The following is a 23239-nucleotide window of genomic DNA, read 5'->3' on the forward strand; positions in this document are numbered from 1 at the left end:
GGCTTCCACCCAGTACCGGAGGCCACTGCCGACCTGGTTGGGCGGGGCAACCTCGGGTCGGGTGGGCGTGGCAATAGCGGGCCGGGAGTCCCCAGGGCCGCGGATCCTGCCGGCCAAATTTGAGAACCCGCCGGTGACAGTGCAGACTGTATGTCACTGGACTATTCCTTGCGCTTCCCTGGGCCTCAGTGTCTACTTACGCAATGTATCTGTCACCCTGTCGTCTTCCTTGCAAGCCCTGTAATTAACTACTGCAGGATTGTTACAGGAGTCTCGGCCTCCCCTGCTCAACTGGGCAGGCCCCCCAGCTTATCTTGGTCTCTGCAGAGTCCTCAAGGCCTGTATAGCAGGGACTCGCATGAACCACCGTGCCCGGCCCAACTTTTTTTTTTATAAAAAGTATACCAGCCAACCCTATAAAATGTTAGGAAGACAGGAAAAAAAACACACACACACACACACAAATAATATCTTAAGAAAAATAGGGGCCGGGCGCGGTAGCTCAAGCCTGTAATCCCAGCACTTTGGGAGGCTGAGACGTGCGGATCAGGAGGTCAGGAGATCGAGACCATCTTGGCTAACACGGTGAAACCCCGTCTCTACTAAAAAATACAAAAAACGCCGGGCGCGGTGGCTCAAGCCTGTAATCCCAGCACTTTGGGAGGCCGAGACGGGCGGATCACGAGGTCAGGAGATCGAGATCATCCTGGCTAACACGGTGAAACCCCGTCTCTACTAAAAAATGCAAAAAACTAGCCGGGTCAGGTGGCGGGCGCCTATAGTCCCAGCTACTCGGGAGGCTGAGGCAGGAGAATGGCATAAACCCGGGAGGCGGAGCTTGCAGTGAGCTGAGATGCGGCCACCGCACTCCAGCCTGGGCGACAGAGCGAGACTCCGTCTCAAAAAAAAAAAAAAAAAAAAAAAAAAAAACTAGCCGGGCGAGGTGGCGGGCGCCTGTAGTCCCAGCTACTCGGGAACAGGAAAATGGCGTAAACCCGGGAGGCAGAGCTTGCAGTGAGCTGAGATCTGGTCACTGCACTCCACTCCAACCTGGGCGACAGAGCGAGACTCCGTCTCAAAAAAAGAAAAAAAAAAAAAGAAAAATAGGTTGGCCCGGGCGCGATGGCTCATGCCTGTAAATCCTAGCACTTTGAGAGGCTGAAGCGGGCAGATCACGAGGTCAGGAGTTTGAGACCAGCCTGACCAACAAGGTGAAACCCCGTCTCTACTAAAAATACAAAAATTAGCTGGGTGTGGTGATGCGCACCTGTAATCCCAGCTACTCAGGAGGCTGAGGCAGGATAATTGCTTGAACCTGAGAGGCAGAGGTTGCAGTGAGCCGAGATCGTACCACTGCACTGCAGCTTGGTGACAGAGCGAGACACAGTCTCAAAAAAAAAATAAAATAACTGAGTATAGTGGCCCATAGCTGTAGTCTCATCTACTTGGGAGACTGAGACTGGAGAATTGCTTGAGGGCAGGAGTTCCAGGATAGGGTGAACCATGATTGCACCACTGCACTGCATCCTGGGTGACAGAGGGAGACCCTGTCTCAAAAATAAATAGGCCAGGCGCGGTGGCTCACGCCTGTAATCCCAGCATTTTGGGAGGCTGAGATGGGTGGATCACCTGAGGTTGGGTGTTCGAGACCAGCCTGACCAATGTGGAGAAATCCCATCACTACAAAAAAATACAGAAAAAACTAGCTGGGCTTGGTGACGCATGCCTGTAATCCCAGCTACTCAGGAGGCTGAGGCAGGAGAATCGCTTGAACCCAGGAGGTGGAGGTTGTGGTGAGCCGAGATTACACCACTGCACTCCAGCCTGGGCAACAAGAGCAAAACTCCATCTAAAATAAATAAATAAATAAAAAGAGTTAAACTGATACAGCCTTTCACAAAGCAATTTGACAAGTATTTATGCTATTTTTTAAATAAATGTGTATGCTTTTTTTTTTTTTTTTATAGACAGAGTCTCATTCTATCACCCAGGCTGGAATGCAGTGGGTCCATCTCGGCTCACTGCAACCTCCCCCTCCCAGTTCAAATTCTCCTGTCTCAATCTCTCAAGTAGCTGGGATTACAGGCTCGCGCCACCACAACCAACTAATTTTTGTATTTTTAGTAGAGACAGGGTTTCACCATGTTGGCCAGGCTGGTCTCCAACCCCTGACCTCAGGTAATCCACCCACCTCGGCCTCCCAAAGTGCTGGCATTACAGGCATGAGCCACCATGCCTGGCCTTGTACGCTTATTTTTAAAAACCTTTTAAATTCTTTATTTTTGAAACATTGTAATTGCACAGAAAGTTACCATGATAATACAGGAGGTTATTTGTACTCTTCACCCAGTTTCCCCCAATGGTTTTATTTTAGTACAATTTTAACAGCTTTATTGAGATTAATAACTGACATTCCATAAACCATGCTTTTTTTTTTCTTTTTTGGAGGGATGGAATCTCACTCTGTCACCCAGGCTGGAGTTCAGTGATGCAATCTTGGCTCACTGCAACCTCCACCTCCTGGGTTCAAGCGATTCTCCTGCTTCAGTCTCCTGAGTAGCTGGGACTACAGGCGCACGCCACCATGCCTGGCTAATTTTTGTATTTTTAGTAGAGATGGGTTTTCACCATTTTGGCCAGCATGGTTTCGATCTCCTGACTTCGTTATCCACCCACATTGGCCTCCCAAAGTGCTAGGATTACAGGCGTGAGCCACCGTGCCTGGCCTTATTTTTGAATATTTTAAATTTTTTTATTTTGAGATGGAGTCTCAGTCCTCTGACTCCCAGGCTGGAGTACAGAGGCCTGATCTCAGCTCACTGCAACCTCCGACTCCCAGGTTCAAGTGATTCTCCTGCCTCAGCCTCCCAAGTAGATGGGATTACGGGCACGTGCCACCACACCTGGCTAATTTTTTTTTTTTTTTTCAGATGGAGTCTCCCACTGTCACCCAGGCTGGAGTGCAGTGGTGAGATCTCAGCTCACTACAGCCTCTACCTCACGGGTTGAAGCGATTCTCCTGCCTCAGCCTACCAAGTAGCTAGGATTACAGGCGCCCACCACCACGCTCAGCTAATTTTTGTATTTTTAGTAGAGACCTGGTTTCACCATGTCGGCCAGGATGGTCTCGATCTCTTGACCTCGTGATCTGCCCGCCTTGGCCTCCCAAAGTGCTGGGATTACAGGCTTGAGCCACCACACCTGGCCTAAAGCACATATTTTAAGATTACAATTTCTCTCTCTCTCTCTCTATATATATATGTATATATACCTATGAAACCATCACCACAATTAAAATAATAAACACACCTATTAGTCCCCAAAACATTCCTCCTGCCCCTTGGTATTTCTTCCTACCCTCTTTCTGCCCACCCCACCCACCCCATACCCAGGCAACCACTGATGTGCTTTCTGTCACCACAGATGAGTTTGCATTTTCCAGAATTTTATATAAAGGGAAGCATGAACTATATACTTCTTTTTATCTGGCTTCTTTAACTCAACATAATTATTTTGAGATTTATATATGTTGTAACATGTATCATCACGTCCTTCCTTTTTGTTGCTGTGTAGATTCTACTATATGAATATACCATAATTTATCCATTCATTGGTTGCAGTGAGCCAAGATCCTGGCACTGTACTCCAGCCTGGACAACAGAGTGAGACTCTGTCTCAATAAATAAATAAATAAATAAATAAATAAATAAATAAATAGGCCCAGCGCAGTGGCTCACGCCTGTAATCCCAGCACTTTGGGAGGCTGAGGCAGGCGGATCACCAGGTCAAGAGATCGAGACCATCCTGGCCAACATGGTGAAACCCTGTCTCTACTAAAAATACAAAAAACTAGCTGGACATGGTGGCAGGTGCCTGTAGTCCCAACTACTCAGGAGGCTGAGGCAGGAGAATCGATCGAACCCGGGACAGAAGTTGCAGTGAGCCGAGATCACGCCACTGCACTCCAGCCTGGCAACAGAGTGACAGTCCATTTCAATAAATAAATAGAAAGAAAACAAATTAAAAAAAAAGAAACTGCTTAAATATTTTCCAAAATGGTTGTATTATTTAACACCTACCCCAGCAGTGTATGAGAGTTGCTGTTGTACCACATCCTCACCAATACTTGATGTGGTCAGTCTTTTTAATCTTAGACATTTCAGGCCGGGCGCGGTGGCTCAAGCCTGTAATCCCAGCACTTTGGGAGGCCGAGGCGGGCGGATCACAAGGTCAGGAGATCGAGACCACAGTGAAACCCCGTCTCTACTAAAAATACAAAAAATTAGCCGGGTGCGGTGGCGGGCGCCTGTAGTCCCAGCTACTCAGGAGGCTGAGGCAGGAGAATGGCGTGAACCCAGGAGGCGGAGCTTGCAGTGAGCCGAGATCACGCCACTGCACTCCAGCCTGGGCAACAGCGTGAGACTCCGTCTCAAAAAAAAAAAAAAAAAAAATCTTAGACATTTCAGTAGATGTGAAGTGGTATCTCCTGCTTTAACATGCATTTCCCTAAAGACATATGATGTTGAGCATCTCTTCACATGTTTGCTATCCATATATACTCTTCATTCTTTTTTTTTTTTTGGAGACATGGTCTCACTCTGTCACCCAGGCTGGAGTGCAGTGGCGCAATCTCTGCCTACTGAGAAGCTGGGACTACAGGCGCATGCCACCACTCCCAGTTGATTTTTGTATTTTGAGGTAGAGATAGGGTTTCATCATGTTGGCCAGGCTGGTCTCAAACTCCTGATCTCAAGTGTCTGCCCACCTCACCCTTCCAAAGCGCTGGGATTACAGGCATGAGCCACTGCTCCTGGCCTTCTTTTTTTTTTTCTTGAGATGGAATCTCACTCTTGTTGCCGAAGCCGGAGTGCAATGGGGTGATCTCCAGCTCACAGCAACCTCTGCCTTCTGGGTTCAAGTGATTCTCCTGCCTCAGCCTCCAAGTAGCTAGGATTAAAGGTTCATACCACCATGCCTGGCTGATTTTTATATTTTTTTCTTTTAAAAAAATTTGTATTTTTAGTAGAGACAAGTTTTCATCATGCTGGCCAGGCTGGCCTCAAACTCCTGACCTCAGGTGATTCTCCCGCCTTGGCCTCCCAAAGTCCTGGGATTACAGACATGAGCCACCGTGTCCGACAGCACCTGGCCTTCTATTGCCCATTCTTTTTTTAGTGCAGTGGTGCAATCTCCGCTCACCGCAACCTCCGCCTTCTGAGTTCAAGCAATTCTCCTACCTCAGCCTCCCAAGTAGCTGGGATTACAGGCACGCGCCACTATGCCCGGCTAATTTTTGTATTTTTAGTAGAGACGGGTTTCTCCGTGTTGGGTAGGCTGGTCTTGAACTCCTGACCTCAGGTGATCTCCCCGCCTTGGCCTCCCAAAGTGCTGAGATTACAGTCATGAGCCACCGTGCCTGGTCCCATTACCCATTCTTTATTGTACTTTTTTTTTTTTTTTTTTGAGACAGTTTCGCTGTTGTTGGCTGGGCTGGAGTGCCATGGCACAATCTCAGCTCACTGTAACCTCTGCCTCCAGGGTTAAAGTGATTCTCCTGCCTCAGCCTCCTAAGTAGCTGGGATTACAGGTGCCCGCCACCACACCCGGCTAGTTTTCGTATTTTTAGTAGAGACGGGGTTTCATAATGTTGGCCAGGATGGTCTCGATCTCCTGACCTTGTGGCCTCCCAAAGTACTGAGATAGGCCAGCCTCTGCGCCTGGCCTATTGTACATTTTTCAATCCCCACCACCACATTCCCCCCTAGCCCGCGACGAAGCCTCATTTTGTCCCCAGGCTGCAGTGCAGAGATTGCAGTGAGCTGAGATCATGCCACTGTACTCCAGGCTACAGAGTGAGACCCTGTCTCAAAAAAACAAAAAGAAAAAAAAAGAGACAGTAATAATTGCTGACAAGCATGTGGAGAGATAGAAACCCACACATGTGCTGGAGGGAATGTAAAATGGTGCAGCTGCTATGGAAAATAGCATGACAGTTCCTCAAAAAGCTAAACATAGAATTACCCTATGACTCAGCACTTCCACTCCTAGGCATTAAAAGCATGGACAGGGCTGGGTGCAGTGGCTCATGCTTGTAATCGCAGCACTCTGGGAGGCCAAGGCAGGAGGATTGCTTGAGGCAGGAATTCCAGACCAGCTTGGGCAACATAATGAGACCCCCATCTCTACAAAAAATCTTAAAATGTATCCAGTCATGGCGGCACACATCTGGTGTCCCAGCTACTCAGGAGGCTAAGGTGGGAGGATCACTTGAGCCCGGGAGGTTGGAGGCTGCAGTGAGCCATGATCAATCCACTGCACTCCAGCCTGGGTGACAGAGTGAGAAAAAAAAAAAAAAGAAAAAGCAACAGATAGTTGTATGCCAATTGCAGCACTATTCCCAATAGCCAAAGGTGGACACACTTCATGTGACCATCAGCAGATGAATGGATAAACAAAATGTTGTATATACATATCATGGGGTTTTTTGTTTTTGTTTTTGTTTTTGTTTTTTGAGACAGTCTTGCTCTGTTGCCCAGGCTGGAGTGCAGTGGCATGATCTCGGCTCACTGTAAGTTCCGCCTCCCGGGTTTATGCCATTCTCCTGCCTCAGCCTCCCGAGTAGCTGGGACTACAAACGCCCACGACCACGCCCAGCTAATGTTTTGTATTATTAGTAGAGATGGGGTTTCACTGTGTTAGCCAGGATGGTCTTGATCTCCTGTCCTCATGATCCGCCCGTCTTGGCCTCCCAAAGTGCTGGGATTACAGGCATGAGTCACCACACCCGGCCTCATATCACGGTTTTTTTACTTTTTTTTTTTTTTTTGAGACGGAGTCTGGCTCTGTTGCCCAGGTTGGAGTGCAGTGGCCGGATCTCAGCTCACTGCAAGCTCCGCCTCCTGGGTTTATGCCATTCTCCTGCCTCAGCCTCCCGAGTAGCTGGGACTACAGGCACATGCCATCTCGCCCGGCTAGTTTTTTGTATTTTTTTAGTAGAGACGGGGTTTCACCGGGTTAGCTAGGATGGTCTCGATCTCCTGACCTCGTGATCCGCCCGTCTCGGCCTCCCAAAGTGCTGGGATTACAGGCTTGAGCCACCGCGCCCGGCCTCATATCACGGTTTTTTTTACATGCTACAATATGATGAACCTTGAAGACATTATGCTAACTATCACAGCCAGTCACAAAAGGACAAACACTATATGATTGTACTTGTATAAGGTAGCTAGGATATGCAAATTTATAAAAAATAAAAGTGGATTAGATGTCATCAGGGAATATGGAGATGGAGAATGGGGAGTTATGGCTTAATGGTTACAGTTTCTATTTGGGGTAATGAAAAAGTTTGGAAATAGGCTGAACAAGATGATCTGTAATCCCAGCACTTTGGGAGGCCAAGGCAGGAGGACCACTTGAGGTCAAGAGTTCAAGACTAGCCTGTGCAATATAGCAAGATCCCATCTTTAAAAAAAAAAAATTCTTTTTTTTTTTTTTGAGACATGGTCTCACTGTGCCACGCAGGCTGAGTACAGTGGTGGGATCTTGGCTCACTGCAGCCTCAACCTTCTGGGCTCAAGAGATCCTCTGCCTCAACCTCCTGAGTAGCTGGGAGCATATACCTGTGGCAACATGCCTGGCTAATTTTTAGTATTTTTTGTAGAGACAGGGTTTTGCCATGTTGCCCAGGCTGATCTCGAACTCCTGAGCTCAAGCAGTCCACCTGCCTCCTAAAGTGCTGGGATTACAGGAGTGAGCTCCACACCCAGCCTACAAAAATTTAACAGAAATAATTAGCAGGGCATGGTGGCACACACCTGTAGTCCTAGCTGCTTGGGAGGTTGAGGCAGGAGAATTGCTTGAACCTAGGTGTTTGAGGCTGCAGTGAGCTATGCTATACCACTGCACTCCAGCTGGCATAACAGAGCAAAATCCTGTCTCGAAAACAAACAAACAACAACAAACTAATTTTGGAAATAAATAGTTTCGAAAGCTGCTAACATAAAAGTCAAACGATGTAAAAAGATTACACTATGTGCCAGTAATCAATTTCTTGACTCTCAGCTTCAAATTCTGTCATCATTTCCTGCTCTGAGGAAATGGATTTAGGACCTTTAATTATTTTTTCCTGCATGGAATGGGTTTTCCTTTCCAATTCTGGTGTGCTTGGTAGGCAGGCTTCTACAGAACAAGGGACTTGTCCAGTGCCTGCCTACTATTTCATTGCCAGTAGCCAGGAATGTCTCCCAACACTCTTCTCTGGCATTATTTTCAGAAAGGAGCCTCTAGTGGGACACTTCCCCGTAAATAGCTTTCCCAAGAACCTTAGATGGCTGGTTTCTGGCAAGTTCTGTGACATTATTACCAAAACACCAGGGGTTTCGTCAAGGTCTTGCTGCTGGCTGCATAGAAAGCCAATCACTGAGACAACCAGTACTGCCAGGAAAGAAAGCTTTAATCAGGTACTGCAGCCAAGGAGGTGGGAGATCAGCTTCAAATCCATCTCACTGACCAATTAAAATTAGGAGTTTATACAGCAGGAAGGAAAAGTAGCTACATACAGGAAAACAGGAATTAGGGGAGGATAGGATAGAGGAGTTGTTCAACAGGAAGCAGGTGGCAGGTGGTCAGGTAATCATGACTAGTGAAGGGTCTGGTGTCTCATGGTACAGATGCTGTGATCTGGGAAGCTTCAGTTCCTTTATACTATCTATCTGGGAGGCCTGATAGTTGGTTTTCTGGGAAAGAAATTCAGATAAGACAAGTGTAACATTTTCAAGTTTCAAGACTCCTGAAGGTCAACTTCTACATTTATTCAAAATAAACCATATACATCAGTTCTGTGGGACAATTGGGTTGGTTTCAACATGACACCACAGCTGATTTCCAGCAAGTTTCAAAGGTAGATTTCCAGAAAGTTTCATCAGTGCAGCATCACCATGACTTTGCTACCATTCATTGAGCCACAGCCTTTTCCTTTCTTTTTTTTTTTTATTTGTTTTTTTTTTGTTGTTGTCTTTTCTTTGTTTTGTTTTTTTTTTGTTTTGTTTTTTGTTTTTTGGTTTTTTTTTTGAGACGGAGTCTCGCTCTGTCGCCCAGGCTGGAGTGCAGTGGCCGGATCTCAGCTCACTGCAAGCTCCGCCTCCCGGGTTTACGCCATTCTCCTGCCTCAGCCTCCCGAGTAGCTGGGACTACAGGCGCCCGCCACCGCGCCCGGCTAGTTTTTTGTATTTTTAGTAGAGACGGGGTTTCACCGTATTAGCCAGGATGGTCTCGATCTCCTGACCTCGTGATCCGCCCGTCTCGGCCTCCCAAAGTGCTGGGATTACAGGCTTGAGCCACCGCGCCCGGCTTTTTTTGTTTGTTTGTTTGATACAGAGTCTTGCTCTGTCTCCAGGCCGAAGTGCAGTGGCACAATTTCAGCTCCCTGCAACCTCTACCTCCCGGGTTCAGGCGTTTCTTCTGCCTCAGCCTCCCAAGTGACTGGGACTACAGGCACATGCCACCAAGCCCAGCTAATTTTTTTTTTTTTTTTTTTTAGATGGAGTCTTGCTCTGTCACCCAGGCTGGAGTGCAGTGGCGCGATCTCAGCTCACTGCAAGCTCCGCCTCCCGGGTTCACGCCATTCTCCTGCCTCGGCCTCCTGAGTAGCTCAGACTATAGGCACCCACCACCACACCAGGCTAATTTTTTGTGTTTTTAGTAGAGACGGGGTTTCACCGTGTTAGCCAGGATGGTCTCAATCTCCTGACCTTGTGATCTGCCCTCCTTGGCCTCCCAAAGTGCTGGGATTACAGGCGTGAGCCACTGCGCCCAGTTGCCTTGTCTTTCTAACAAGGTTTGGATCTCTGGGGAAGTCCGTTTCTTTAAGAGCTGTATCTTACCCCAAGGGGTATTATCTGCTCCTTATATCTGCTATTCCTATATTCTTTAGAGTTTTTTTTAAAAACTTCTTATTAACCAATTCCCTGTGATTCCAATCTCTTATTATTGTTAATAAGCTTTATTTTTTTATTTTTATTTTTTTTTCTGAGACAGGATCTTACTCTGCTACCCAGGCTGGAGTGCAGTGGCACAATCTCATCTCACTACAACCTCTGCCTCCTAGGCTCAAGCAATCCTCCCACTTCAGCCTCCCAAGTAGCTCAGACCACAGGCAAGTGCCACCACGCCTGGCTAATTTTTGTATTTTTTGTAGGGATGCGTTTTCACCACGTTGCCTAGGCTGGTCTTGAACTCCTCGGCTCAAGTTGTCTGCCTGCCTTGGCCTTCCAAAGTGCTGGGATTACAGCCATGAGCCACCATGACTCTTTATTTTGATTTTATTTTGAGACGGAGTTTCGCTCTTGTTGCCCAGACTGGAGTGCAATGGTGCAATCTCAGCTCACTGCAACCTCCGCCTCCTGGGTTCAAACGATTCTCCTGCCTCAGCCTCCTGAGTAGTGGGGATTACAGGCACATGGCATATGCTACCATGCCTGGCTAATTTTGTATTTTTATTAGCGATGGCGTTTCTCCACGTTGGTCAGGCTAGTCTCGAACTCCCGATCTCAGGTGATCCGTCCACCTCGGCCTCCCAAAGTGCTGGGATTACAGGTATGAGCCACCACGCCAGCTTTCTTTTTTTAAATGATACTCATCCTAGTAGGTGAGAAGTAGCATCTCACTGTGGTTTTGATTTGCATTTGAGTTCTCTAACTTTGTTCTTTTTCAAGTTTGTTTCCGCTACCAAGGGTACCTTGAGATTCCATCAGAATATTAGAATGAATTTTTCTGTATTTCAAAAACCACCATTGGGACTTTTTTTTTCTTTTATTTCTTTTCTTTTTTTTTTAGACACAGTCTTGCCCTGTCTCCCAGGCTGGAGTGCAATGGTGCAATCTTAGCTCACTGCAACCTCTGTATCCCGGGTTCAAGTGATTCTCCTGCCTCAGCCTCCTGAGTAGCTGAGACTACAGATGTGCCACCATGCCCAGCTAATTTTTGTATTTTTAGTAGAGAATGGGTTTCACCATGTTGGCCAGGCTGGTCTCAATCTCCTGACCTCGTGATCCGTCCGCCTCGGCCTCCCAAAGTGCTGAGATTACAGGCATGAGCCACTGAGCCCGGCGGGGAATTTTTTTTTTTTTTTTTGAGACAGAGTCTCACTCTGTTGCCCAGGCTGGGGTGGAGTGGTACAATCTTGGCTCACTGCAACCTCTGCCCCCCTGGGTTCAAATGATTCTCCTGCCTCAGCCTCCCGAGTAGCTGGGATTAAAGGCGTCTGCCACTATGCCTGGCTAATTTTTGTATTTTTAGTAAAGACGGGGTTTCACCGTGTTGGCCAGGCTGGTCTTGAATTCCTGACCTCAGGTGATCTGCCAGCCTCGGCCTCCCAAAGTGCTGGGATTACAGGTGTGAGCCACTGTACCCAGCCTAGTTAGGTATTCTTTAATTTTGTTTAGCAATGTTTTGTAGTTTTCAGTGTACAAGTCTTTCACCTCCTTGGTTAAATTTATTATATTTTATTCTTTTTGATGCTCTTGTAAATGGAACTGGTTTTATTAAATTCTTTTTCAGATTTTTTTAAAAAGTATATGGAAATGCGGCCGGGAGTGGTGGCTTACGCCTGTAATCCCAGCACTTTGGGAGGCCAAGGCAGGCAGATCACCTGAGGTGGGAAGTTCGAGACCAGCCTGACCAACATGGGGAAACCCTGTCTCTACTAAAAAATACAAAATTAGCCGGGCGTGGTGGCGTGTGCCTGTAATCCCAGCTACTAGGGAGACTGAGGCAGGAGAATCGCTTGAACCCGGGAGGCGGAGGTTATAGTGAGCCGAGATCGCGCCATTGCACTCCAGCCTGGGCAACAAGAGCGAAACTCGGTCTCAAAAAGAAGAAAAAAAAAGGCCGGGCGCGGTGGCTCAAGCCTGTAATCCCAGCACTTTGGGAGGCCGAGACGGGTGGATCACGAGGTCAGGAGATCGAGACCATCCTGGCTAACACGGTGAAACCCCGTCTCTACTAAAAAATACAAAAAACTAGCCGGGCGCGGTGGCGGGTGCCTGTAGTCCCAGCTACTCGGGAGGCTGAGGCAGGAGAATGGTCTAAACCCGGGAGGCGGAGCTTGCAGTGAGCTGAGATCCGGCCACTGCACCCCAGCCTGGGTGACAGAGCAAGACTCTGTCTCAAAAAAAAAAAAAAAAAAAAGAAGAAAAAAAAAAGTATATGGAAATGCAACTGATTTTTGTGTGTTGCTTTTGTATCTTGCAACTCTGCTAAATTCATTTATCGACTCTAATAAATTTTTGTGCATTGGCCGGGCGCGGTGGCTCAAGCCTGTAATCCCAGCACTTTGGGAGGCTGAGACGGGTGGATCACGAGGTCAGGAGATCAAGACCATCCTGGCTAACACAGTGAAACCCCGTCTCTACTAAAAAAATACAAAAATCTAGCCGGGCGAGGTGGCGGGCGCCTGTAGTCCCAGCTACTCAGGAGGCTGAGGCAGGAGAATGGCGTAAACCCGGGAGGCGGAGCTTGTAGTGAGCTGAGATGCACCACTGCACTCCAGCCTGGGTGGCAGAGCGAGACTCCGTCTCAACAAAAAAAAAAAAAAAAAAAAAAAAAAATTTGTGCATTATTTAAGGTTTTCTTTCTCCTTTTATTTTTAAAAACAGAGTCTTGCTCTGTTGCCCATGCTAGAGTGCAGTGGCCTGATCTCGGCTCACTGCAACCTCTGCCTCCAGGTGCAAGCAATTCTCCTGTCTCAGCCTCTCAAGTAGCTGGGATTACAGACACCTGCCACCACACCTGGCTAATTTTTGTATTTTTAGTAGAGACGGTTTCGCCATCTTGCTCAGGCTGGTCTCGAACTCCTGACCTGGTGATCCACCTACCTCGGCCTCTGAAAGTGCTGGGATTACAGGCATGAGCCATGGCACCTGGCCGATTTTTTTTTTTTTTTTTTTTTTTTTTGAGACAGAGTCTTGCTCTGTCACCCAGGCTGGAGTGCAGTGGCTCAATCTCAGATCACTGCAACCTCCACCTCCCGGGTTCAAGCGATTCTTCTGCCTTGGCCTCCTGAGTAGCTAGGACTACAGCTGCCTGCCACCACACCTGGCTAATTTTTGTATTTTTAGTTGAGACAGGGTTTCACCATGTTGGCCAGGCTAGTCTTGATTTCCTGACTTCAGGTGATCTGCCCACCTCAGGCTCCCAAATTGCTGGGATTGCAGGTGTGAGCCACTGAGCCCAGCCTACAGTGCTTGATTTTCATACCCTGAACCGTCCTTGAATTCCAACAATAAATCCCACTCCCACATCTCACTTGGTCATAGGATATTGTTTTTTTTTTTGTTTTTTTTTTTTTTTTTTGAGACGGAGTCTCCCGCTGTCACCCAGGCTGGAGTGCAGTGGCCAGATCTCAGCTCACTGCAAGCTCCGCCTCCCGGGTTCACGCCATTCTCCTGCCTCCGCCTCCCGAGTAGCTGGGACTACAGGCGTCCGCCACCTCGCCCGGCTAGATTTTTGTATTTTTTTAGTAGAGACGGGGTTTCACCGTGTTAACCAGGATGGTCTCGATCTCCTGACCTCGTGATCCGCCCGTCTTGGCCTCCCAAAGTGCTGGGATTACAGGCTTGAGCCACCGCGCCCGGCCAGGATATTGTTATTTTAATATGCTGCTGAATTTGGCTTGCTATATCAAAACTATATCTTCTTTCAGCCTCTTTGTTTTTTTTTGTTTTTTTTTTTTTTTTGAGACGGAGTCTCGCTCTGTCGCCCAGGCTGGAGTGCAGTGGCGCGATCTCAGCTCACTGCAAGCTCCGCCTCCCGGGTTCAAGCCATTCTCCTGCCTCAGCCTCCCGAGTAGCTGGGACTACAGGCGCCCACAACCGCGCCCGGCTAATTTTTTGTATTTTTAGTAGAGATGGGGTTTCACCGTGGTCTCGATCTCCTGACCTTGTGATCCGCCCGCCTCGGCCTCCCAAAGTGCTGGGATTACAGGCGTGAGCCACCGCGCCCGGCAAGCCTCTTACTTTGAAACTATCTCTGTCTTTACATTTTTTTTTTTTTTTTTTGAGGCGGAGTCTCGCTCTGTGGCCCAGGCTGGAGTGCAGTGGCGCGATCTCGGCTCACTACAAGCTCCGCCTCACGGGTTCCCGCCATTCTCCTGCCTCGGCCTCCCGAGTAGCTGGGACTACAGGCGCCGCCACCACGCCCGGCTAATTTTTTTGTATTTTTAGTGGAGACGGGGTTTCATTGTGTTAGCCAGGATGGTCTCGGTCTCCTGACCTCGTGATCCGCCCGTCTCGGCCTCCCAAAGTGCTGGGATTACAGCCTTGAGCCACCGCGCCCGGCCTGTCTTTACATTTAAAGTAGGTTTATTATAGGCAGCATTTTGTTGAGGCTTGCTTTTTTGGAATTAAAAACTTTTAGAGGCAGGGTCTCCTTCTGTCACCCAGGCTGCAGTGCAGTGCACCATCATGACTTACTAAAGCCCCAACCCTCTGGGTTCAAGAGATCCTCCTGAGTAGCTGGGACTACAAGCACATGCCACCATACCTCACTAATTTTTTTTTTTCTTTTTTTTTTTTTTTTTTTTTTTTTTGAGACGGAGTCTCGCTCTGTCACCCAGGCTGGAGTGCAGTGGCCGGATCTCAGCTCACTGCAAGCTCTGCCTCCCAGGTTTACGCCATTCTCCTGCCTCAGCCTCCCGAGTAGCTGGGACTACAGGCGCCTGCCACCTCGCCCGGCTAAGTTTTTGTATTTTTAGTAGAGATGGGGTTTCACTGTGTTAGCCAGGATGGTCTCGATCTCCTGACCTCGTGATCCGCCCGTCTCGGCCTCCCAAAGTGCTGGGATTACAGGCTTGAGCCACCGCGCCCGGCACCTCACTAATTTTTAAATTTTTTGTAGAGACAGGATCTCACTACATTGCCCTTGCTGGTCTCAAACTCCTGGATTCAAGTGAGCTTCCCACTTTAGCCTCCCAAAGTGAGGGCTTGTCTTTCTTTCTTTCTTTTCTTTTTCTCTTTTTGAGATGGAGTTTTGCTCATGTTGTCCAGGCTGAAGTGCACTGGCACCATCTTGGCTCTCTACCTTCTGGATTCCAGTGATTATCCTGCCTCAGCCTCCCAAGTAGCTGGAACTACAGGCATGCACCACCACACCCAGCTAATTTTTGTATTTTTAGTAGAGATGCAGGGTTTCACCATGTTGGCCAGGGATGGTCTTGATCTCTTGACCTCATGATCCGCCAGCCTCGGCCTCACAAAGTGCTGGGATTACAGGCATGAAGACATGAGCCACTGTGCCCCGCTTTTTTTTTTTTTGAGATGCAGTTTCGATCTTGTTGCCCAGGCTGGAATGCAATGACGCCATCTCAGTGCACAGCAACCTCCGCTTCCCGAGTTTAAGCAATTCTCCTATCTCAGCCTCCTGAGTAGCTGGGATTACAGGCATGCGACACCACACCAGGCTAATTTTGTATTTTTAGTAGAGATGGGTTTTCTCCATTTTGGACAGGATGGTCATGAACTCCCGACCTCAGATGATCTGCCTGCGTCAGTCTCCCAAAGTGCTGGGATTACAAATGTGAGCTGCTGTGCCCGGCTCGCTCTTGTCTTTTTTCTTTTTTTCTTTTTTTTTTTTTTTGAGACGGAGTCTCTCTGTGTCGCCCAGGTTGGAGTGCAGTGCCGCAATCTCGGCTCACTGCAAGCTCCGCCTCCTGGGTTCACGCCATTCTCCTGCCTCAGCCTCCGGAGTAGCTAGGACTACAGGCACCCGCCACCTCGCCCGGCTAATTTTTATTGTATTTTTAGTAGAGACGGGGTTTCACCGTGTTAGCCAGGATGGTATTGATCTACTGACCTCGTGATCCACCCGCCTCGGCCTCCCAAAGTGCTGGGATTACAGGCTTGAGCCACCGCGCCTGGCCTGTCTTGTCTTTTTTCTTTTCTTTTTCTTTTGCTTTCTCTCTCTCTCTCTTCCTTCCTTCCTTTTTCTTTCTTTTCTCTCTTTCTCTCTCTCTCTCTCTCTCTCTCTCCTACCTTCCCTTCCCTTGTCCTTCCTTCCTTTTTTTTTTTTTTTTTGAGAGGGGGTCTTGCTTTGTCACCCAGGCTGGAGTTGCAGTGGCGTGATCTCGGCTCACTGCAAGCTCCGCCTCCTGGGTTTACGCCATTCTCCTGCCTCAGCCTCCTGAGTAGCTGGGACTACAGGCGCCCACCACCTAGCCTGGCTAGTTTTTTGTATTTTTTTAGTAGAGACAGAGTTTCACCGTGTTAGCCAGGCTGGTCTTGATCTCCTGACCTTGTGATCCACGCGTCTCGGCCTCCCAAAGTGCTGGGATTACAGGCTTGAGGCACCACACTCAGCCCGCCACCCCCCCCCTCCGCTCCTTCCTTCCTTCCTTTCCTTCTTTCTTTTTCTTTTTTTCTTCCTTCCTTCCTTTCCGTTTCTCTCTCTCTCTCTCTCTCTCTCTCTCTTTCCTTTTCTTTTTCTCTTTTTCTTTCTCTTTCCTTCCTTTCTTCTTTCTTTTTTTTTTTTTTGAGACAGAGTCTTGCTCTGTCACCCAGTCTGGCCTTAGCCTCCCAAGTAGCTGGGACTACAGGCAGTTGCCACTACACCTGGCCTTTTTTTTTTTTTTTGTATTTTTAGTAGACACAGGGTTTCACTGTGTTGTCCATCTGAGGTGTTGTCCACCTCAGCCTCCCAAAGTGCTGAGATTTCAGGCACGAGCCACCACGCCCTGCCTAGACGCTCTTTTCTTGAGGAACCCTTTCTTGACAGGTGCCCCCCTCCATTCCAAGAACTAAGTTTGTGGATTTTTTTTCTTGCATAGTACCTTTTAATCTTTGACCACCTACAGCTATGTTCGTACAGTCTTGAATCCTTAAAAAAGCTGTTGGGCTTGGCGCAGTGACTCACAACCTATATTCTCAGCAGATGGGGTTGTCGAGGCTGAGGCTTAAGCCCAAGAGTTGGAGATCAACCTGGGCAACATAGGGAGACCTCATTTCTACAAAAAATACAAAAATTAGCTGGGCATGGTGGTGCGCACCTATAGTCCCAGCTATTCGGGAGGTTGAGGTTGAAGGACTGCTTGAGCCTAGGAGGTGGAGGTACAGTTTTACACTCCTTTAGATATAATCAGAGAGACAATAACGATTGTTGATGAGGATGTGACTATATGGGAACTCTCATATTAATACATCACTTGGGCCGGGCGTGGTGGCTCACGTCTGTTATATCAGCATTTTGGGAGGCCGAGGCGGGCAGATCACAAAGTCAGGAGTTCGAGACCAGCCTGGCCAACATGGTGAAATCCCATCTCTACTAAAAATACAAAAGTTAACTGGGTGTAGTGGTGCACGCCTGTAATCCCAGCTACTTGGGAGACTGAGGAAGGAGAATCACTTGAACCTGGGAGGCAGAGTTTGCAGTGAGCCAAGATTGTGCCATTGCACTCCAGTCTGGGCAACAAGAGTGAAACTCCGTTTCACAAAAAAAAAAAAAAAAAAGCCCAGTTTGTGGCTCACGCCTGTAATCCCAGCAGTTTGGGAGACCGAGGTGGCCTGATTGCCTGAGCTCAGGAGTTCGAGACTAGCCTGGGCAACACCAGGAAACCCTGTCTCTACTAAAATTAAATAAAATAATAATAATAATAGGCCGGGTGTGGCAGCATGTGCCTGTAGTCCCAGCCACTCTGGAGGCTGAGGCAGGACAATTGTTTGAACTCGGCGGGGGGCGGGGGGGAGGTGGAGGTTGCAGTGAGTGGAGATCAAGCCACTGCACTCCAGCCTGGGCAACACTGCGAGACTGTCTCAAACAACAACAAAAAAAGAAAGAAAACAGAAAACAAATAGGAAATAAGAAACAAATAGCAGACCGGGCACTGTGGCTCACGCCTGTAATCCCAGCAGTTTGGGAGGCCAAGGCAGGCAGATCACAAGGTCAGGAGATCGAGACCATCCTGGCTAACACGGTGAAACCTCGTCTCTACTAAAAATACAAAAAATTAACCGGGCGTGGTGGTGGGCACCTGTAGTCCCAGCTACTCGGGAGGCTGAGGCAGGAGAATGGCGTGAACCCAGGAGGCGGAGCTTGCAGTGAGCCAAGATCGCACCAGTGCACTCCAGCCTGGGCTACAGAGAGAGTCTCCGTCTCAAAAAAAAAAGAAAAGAAACAAATAGCAAAATGGACTTAGAGTCAACCAGGAAAATAATCACAGTGAATGTAAAGGTCTAAACACTTCAAGTAAAAGGCAGAGTTTCTCACATTGGATAGAAAAGCAAGCCCCGGGCTGGTGCCTGTAATCCCAGCATTTTGTGAGGCTGAGGTGGGCGGATCACCTGAGGCCAAGACTTTGAGACCAGCCTGCCCAACATGGCGAAACCCCATCTCTACTAAAAATACGAAAATTAGCTGGACGTGATAGCAGGCGCCTGTAATCGCAGCTACTTGAAGGCTGAGGCAGGAGAATTGCTTGAACCCGGGGAGTTTGCAGTGAGCTGAGGGCCATTGCCCTCCAGCCTGGGCAACAAGAGGGAAACTCCGTCTCTCAAAAAAAAAAAAAAAAAAAAAAAAAAGAAAGAAAGAAAGAAAGGAAAAGAAAAGAAAAAAATATAAATCCAGAAAAGAAATGATGGTGTTTTGAGATGGAGTCTCCCTCTGTCGCCCAGGCTGGAGTGCAGTGGTGCGATCTCAGCTTATTGCAACCTCTGCCTCCTGGATTAAAAGGATTCTGCTGCTTCAATCTCTTGAGTAGCTGGGATTACAGGCGCGCACCACCACGCTCGGCTAAACTTTTGTGTTTTTAGTAGAGACGGCGTTTCACCGTGTTGGCCAGGCTGGTCTCCAACTCCTGACCTCAGGTGATCCGCGTGCCTCGGCCTCCCAGAGTGCTGGGATTACAGGCGTGAGCCACGGCGCTCGGCCAGAAGGGACTGGTTTGAGAGGATCCTCAGGACTTGGAGACTGGACAAGGGGCCCAGGGAAATGCAGGGGCCGACGTCGCCTCCCAATTTCCCATCTGGAAGCTCGGTTGCCTGGTGGCTCATGCCCTAGATGGAGGTTAGTAGCACGTTTTGGGGGACGGTGATGACTGCGGGTGGACACGCGATTGTGAGCCACCCGTGGAGAACGCAAGACATGTTCAGTAGGGCGCTGGATGGAGGGGGCTGGCGCCCAGTCAGTCCTGCCCTTCAGCAGTGTTGGGCTCAGGTGAACCGCAGCGCCCGGGCGGGCACTGATCCCGGGGTCCCACGAATGGGCCCCTCGGAGGCCAGGGAGAGCCCTGAATGACGCGTTCTCTCAGGCGGCCTGGGGGCGTACCCGGCGGCCTCCTCCACCGGCCTAATGTGCCGGGCCCGGGAAAGGAGCCGCCCGCCGGTCGCCGGAACCTTCCGCCGTCGCCGCCCGCGTTAGCCGCGGGACTAATCGGGGGAACCCGTTCGCTGTTGCTAAGGGGCGGCCCCGGAAGTGACGCGCCCCAGGTTTGTTGACAGCGGAGGCGGCGGCGGCTGCAGCCTCCGAGCCGTAGGAGCCGGATCGGGGGAGGGGCCGGGCCCGGGAGCCTCAGCCCCGCCGGCAGCCCTGAGGGCAAGGTAACCGCCACGGGGTCCCCGTCGCGACCCCCTTCCTCCCGGAGCTCCCGTCCCCGGGATCCCAAGCTCCGCCCCGCCGACCCCCGTCTCCCCTGGACCCCGGGTCTAGCCTGACGAGATCCCCAACCTCCTGAGGTGCTCTGGCCCCGGATTCTCCTGGGCTGCATTCTCCGCTCCTCCTCGCCTGCGAAGCATCACGTCCGCTTCCCGACGCTGAGGGCAGCCCCATCCAGGGTAGGTCCCGTACCCCGGGCCAAGGGATGTACCTGCGTCCTCCTTCGTCTCCTGCCTACTGGGCCTAAGCATCGCCGCTGCAACCACTCTCTGAGGTCCATCTTGGCCAGTGGTGGGAGGGCTCCTTTCTCTATCCCTGCCGCCAGGTCTGAGAATCGTGTCTTTAAAACTGAGCTCCCTTCCTCCAGAAAGAAAATGACGCTCTGTCGTTTGCCCCTACAAGATGGGGGATCGGTGTAGGCTGAAAGGGCCACCCTCTGCCCCTCCTACCTGTTGGATGAGCTTAAGTTCCCCCAGAGAAGTGCTTAGAAGCTCAGGGACGACTTGGATTCTGGATCAGCTCCCAAAAGGGATGACACAAAGTATAGGGAAATCCAACAGGGTGAGGTTGCAACCGGAGGGCCAAGGGAGCCGGCCCGACAGGTGAGTTGATAGTGAAACTGACTGTGCTGGCCACTATGGCTCTGTGGGTGGAACTTGTCTTGGCTGCTCTTTGACCGAAAGAGCCCCAGGTCTCCAGTCTTTGCCTGTGTTTGTAAGTCCATTCGTTTTGTTTTGTTTTTCTTTTCTTCCTTTTTTTTTTTTTTTAAATAGAGGTGGGGTATCACTTTGTTACCCAAGCTGGTCTCGAACTCCTGGGCTTGAGTGATCCGCCCCCTCCAGCCTCCAAAAGTGCTGGCAATACAGGCTTGAGCCACCGCGCCCGGCTAGTGCATTTGATTTTTAAGGGGAGGGGAATATCTGATGTCTTGGGAAAATCCTCCCATATATGATCTTTCACAGAATGTTTCTCTTCAGGCTTCAAACTGGTGAGGATGAACATGAAAGCATAGCTTTGAAAAGGGTCACAGGAGGCTATACTTAGAGCAGAAAGTGGTGGCTGGGGTGAAGGGCCTGGCTACTTTGGTTCATTTGTTCATTCAGCAAATAATAAACATGATATGTAAGGTGGTAATAAGTGCTTTGGAGAAAAATAAAGAAGGAAGGACTATGGGGATGGAGTTGGGAGTTGTCTTTTTATAGAGGGTGTTCAGGGAAGGTCTCTAGTAAGGTGACCTTTGAGCAGAGATAAGTGAGGGAGCAAGCCAGGTAGCTCTCTTGTGGCAGAGCATTCCACAGCAAATGCAAAGGTCCTGTGGTCATATGCCTGGTGAGTTGAAGAAACAGCACGAGGGCCAGGCACAGTGGCTCACGCTTGTAATCTCAGCACTTTGGGAGGCTGAGGCAGCTGGATCACCTGAGGTCAGGAGTTCAAGACCAGCCTGGCCAACATGGTGAAACCCCATCTCTACTAAAAGTACCAAAAAAATTTAGCTGGCCGTGGTGGCTCATGTCTGCAATCCCAGCTACTCAGGAGGCTGAGGCAGGAGAATTGCTTGAACCCGGGAGGTGGAGGTTGCAGGGAGCTGAGATTGTGCCGTTGCACTCCAGCCTGGGTGACAAGAGCGAGACTCTGTCTTAAAAAAAAAGAAAGAAACGGCCGGGCGCGGTGGCTCAAGCCTGTTATCCCAGCACTTTGGGAGGCCGAGACGGGCGGATCACGAGGTCAGGAGATCGAGACCATCCTGGCTAACACGGTGAAACCCCGTCTCTACTAAAAAATACAAAAAACTAGCCGGGCGAGGTGGCAGGTGCCTGTAGTCCCAGCTACTCGGGAGGCTGAGGCAGGAGAATGGCGTAAACCCGGGAGGCGGAGCTTGCAGTGAGCTGAGATCCGGCCACTGCACTCCAGCCTGGACCACAAAGCGAGACTCCGTCTCAAAAAAAAAAAAAAAAAAAAAAAGAAAGAAACAGCGGGACGATGGGGAACTGGAGCAGGTTGAAGAAGGGGAAGAGTAGTTGGCAAGAAAGTCAGAGAACAGTGGGGACCAGATAATGGTGGGGAAGACATCAGGGGCTGCCCTTGTGATATAGGGCCACAGGGTGTCTAATGGGGACACCCTTTCAGAACTGTACTTGTTGAAGTGTCTGGTGGTTGGAGAAAATACAGATTTGTTTTAGATGACAAATGGCCATTGTGCTTGGGGCTTCGGTTATAAGTACCCTTCTTCCATCTTTGTAATGACCATTGATGGAATAAATACAAAGAATCATGGTCACAGAGAACTGCAATTAAATCAAGTTAAGTTATGCTGCGGCTTCCTGGTTGTGAGAATGTGGGCATGGGAGCTTTTTCCACCTCAATCTTCTCATCTGGAAAATACGGCAGGCTGGGCGCGGTGGCTCACACCTGTAATCCCAGCACTTTGGGAGGCAGGTGGATCACCTGAGGTCAGGAGTTCGAGACCAGCCTGGCCAACATGGTGAAACCTCGTCTCTACTAAAAATGCGAAAATTAGCTGGGTGTGGTGATGCATACCTGTAATCCCAGCTACTGGAGAGGCTGAGGCAGGAGAATCGCTTGAACCTGGGAGACAGAGGTTGAACTGAGCTGAGATCACGCCACTGCAGCACCCCAACCTGGGCGACAAGAGTGAAACTCTGTCTCAAAAAAAAAAAAAAAAAAGAAAGAAAAGAAAAGAAATTAGGGCTGTTGGATTAAATAAAATCATGGACTGAAGTGCTTAAATGCAATATTTCACACAAAGTGCTCAATAGCAGCCACACTGATGATGATGTGATGATGAGAAATGTGGGCATGTATGTCTGCCTCAGAGCCGTTCGTTTTAGCACTAGCTGGTGGTGTCACCAGCTCTAGCTGCCTCCATCAGTTAGCAGGATTTGAAGCAATATTGGGGAAGGCAAGATAGAAACTTCTTGACATCCCTCAGAGGTAACAGTGGGTTAATATTCTGCAGGGAGGAGGTTAGCTTGGTCCTAGCTTTTTTTGACAGCAGCAGAAGGTGATGGGGACTTTTAAAAAAGAGCCCAGCACTTCCAGCAATTTGGGAGGCCAAGGCGGGAGGATCGCTTGAGGCCAGGAATTTGAGACCAGTCTGGAGAACATAGGGAAACCCTATCTCTAAAAAAAAAGAAAAAAAAATTTAAAAAGAGCCCAGCAAATTTCCATTCTTGCATTCTACCACATAAAATAGCAAAATGAGGGTGTTGAAATGAATGTGACTTGGAGATAGGTGGGGAGGGGCAGTGTATGCTGGGCCTAGATATGTGGTTGGGTATGCGTGGCTGATCTATGGGTAGAGGCTGTTGATCCTGAAGCGCCTGGCAGAGGCTGAGATTATCCAGCCTGCCTTATAGGAAGCAGAACCACAGTTGATCTCCCTCCTTACACCCCAAGCCCGGACTGTATCCTCAGGCCTGGGACACAGGCTGAGCAGGGCAACTGGGCCAGAGGGTTTGAAAATGAAAGGTCGGAGCACTTAGGAACTGAGAGCCAGCATATTAGGATAGGCTGTTGTGGGTAGTGCCCCAGGCTGCTGACAGGGGGACCTGGTTCAAGCCCTGCTCTGCCGCTGGCTTGCTGT

General features: G+C 49.3%; 1 protein-coding gene and 1 long non-coding RNA gene across 9 annotated transcripts in view; one reads left to right on the forward strand and one right to left on the reverse strand.

The window, feature by feature from the left end:
- The first annotated feature begins 18872 nt into the window (after nt 1-18872).
- The window catches only part of ZER1 (zyg-11 related cell cycle regulator), a 45849-nt gene continuing 41482 nt past the window's right edge, over nt 18873-23239 (forward strand). For 3 of the 8 annotated variants that reach the window (XM_077965548.1, XM_077965553.1, XM_077965551.1), the window contains exon 1: nt 19463-19580. The gene's annotated coding sequence lies outside the window, so the exon portion shown is untranslated. 8 annotated transcript variants of the gene reach the window in all.
- Nucleotides 20940-22338, reverse strand: LOC144335057 (uncharacterized). Its single transcript, XR_013405496.1, has 2 exons — nt 21293-22338; nt 20940-21128 (listed from the first exon to the last, which is right to left on the reverse strand). It is a non-coding gene; the product is annotated as an uncharacterized LOC144335057 (long non-coding RNA).

Source organism: Macaca mulatta, chromosome 15 (genome assembly GCF_049350105.2).
Source record: "Macaca mulatta isolate MMU2019108-1 chromosome 15, T2T-MMU8v2.0, whole genome shotgun sequence".
NCBI lineage: Eukaryota > Metazoa > Chordata > Mammalia > Primates > Cercopithecidae > Macaca > Macaca mulatta.